Raw genomic sequence first — 1,261 nt, 5'->3', positions numbered from 1 at the left:
CTGGTGCCAGTGTGGCTACTTAAAAAATACACTTACCAAGTTACCAACAATCAATTACATATATTTGAACTGTGTACAGTTCCAGCCAGGACCACCTTTCTAAAATGCACTGTGATTGGCAAATTTCACGTGCCTGCTAACAAAAATAATAAACAAACAAGTTCTAGTCACGTGACCTTGGTAACATCAATAGATAAGAGCACAGCCAGCCAATAGGAATACATATTCATTCCTAAGTGACCTTTACTGACCTGGGAAGTGTGAACACTTTGTTTCATTTTCTGTTGGTGTTCGTGAGTTTCCAGTTCCATTTCCCATCCCCCCCAACCATCACCTCAGTGGTAACCTTGGTAACATCAATAGATAAGAGGGCAGCCAGCCAATAGGAACACATATTCATTCCTAACTGACCTTCAGTGACCTGGAAAGTGTTTATTTGTATCATTTTCAGTTAGTGCGCACTAAATCGAGTTAGTGCGCACTAACGGGGAGTTAGTGCGCACTAACTCCCGTTAGTGCGCACTAACACGATTTAAACGATTTTTAACGATAAATCGTTAGAATTTCTATTGTATTGTGTTCTATAACGATTTAAGACGATATTAACATTATCGGACGATAATTTTAATCGTTGAAAAACGATTCACATCCCTATTGTCTGACAAAACTCGGACTGCTTGATATCGGATCAGAGGGATAAACGGCTGCAGCGCCAAGCGGACTGACCTTGTCTCCAGACGGTTGATGGACCACTTGGTCTGTGGAGCCGTCCAACGCCCCTGCGCAGATTGAGATTGGCAGACCGCCACCCAACCCGACAGGCTGGCGTCCATCGTGACGATGATCCATTGCGGAGGCTCCAAATCGACTCCCTGGAGCAAATGGGTCGGCTGCAACCACCATTGCAGACTGGCCCTTGCCGGGTCTAGAAGCGGTAACGGCACCCAGAACTCTTCCGATTTGGGGTCCCATCGAGATAATAGCACTCTCTGTAATGGTCGCATATGCTCAAAATCCCAAGGAACCAACTCCAGGGTGGATGCCATATATCCAAGAACCTGTAAATAATCCAATACCACCGGCAAAGACAGAGCTAGTAGACGATGAACGTGCACCATCAGTCGCTCCATACGCGCCTGCGGCAGGGAAACCTTGCCCAACTCTGTATCGAACAAGGCTCCCAGAAACTCTAGGGTCTGGCAGGGTATCAGTTGGCTCTTGGAGTGGTTGATGACCCAACCTAGGGAGCTCAGACGGTATA

Source organism: Rhinatrema bivittatum, chromosome 16 (assembly GCF_901001135.1).
Source record: "Rhinatrema bivittatum chromosome 16, aRhiBiv1.1, whole genome shotgun sequence".
NCBI lineage: Eukaryota > Metazoa > Chordata > Amphibia > Gymnophiona > Rhinatrematidae > Rhinatrema > Rhinatrema bivittatum.
Note: the sequence above shows the minus strand (reverse complement) of the source record.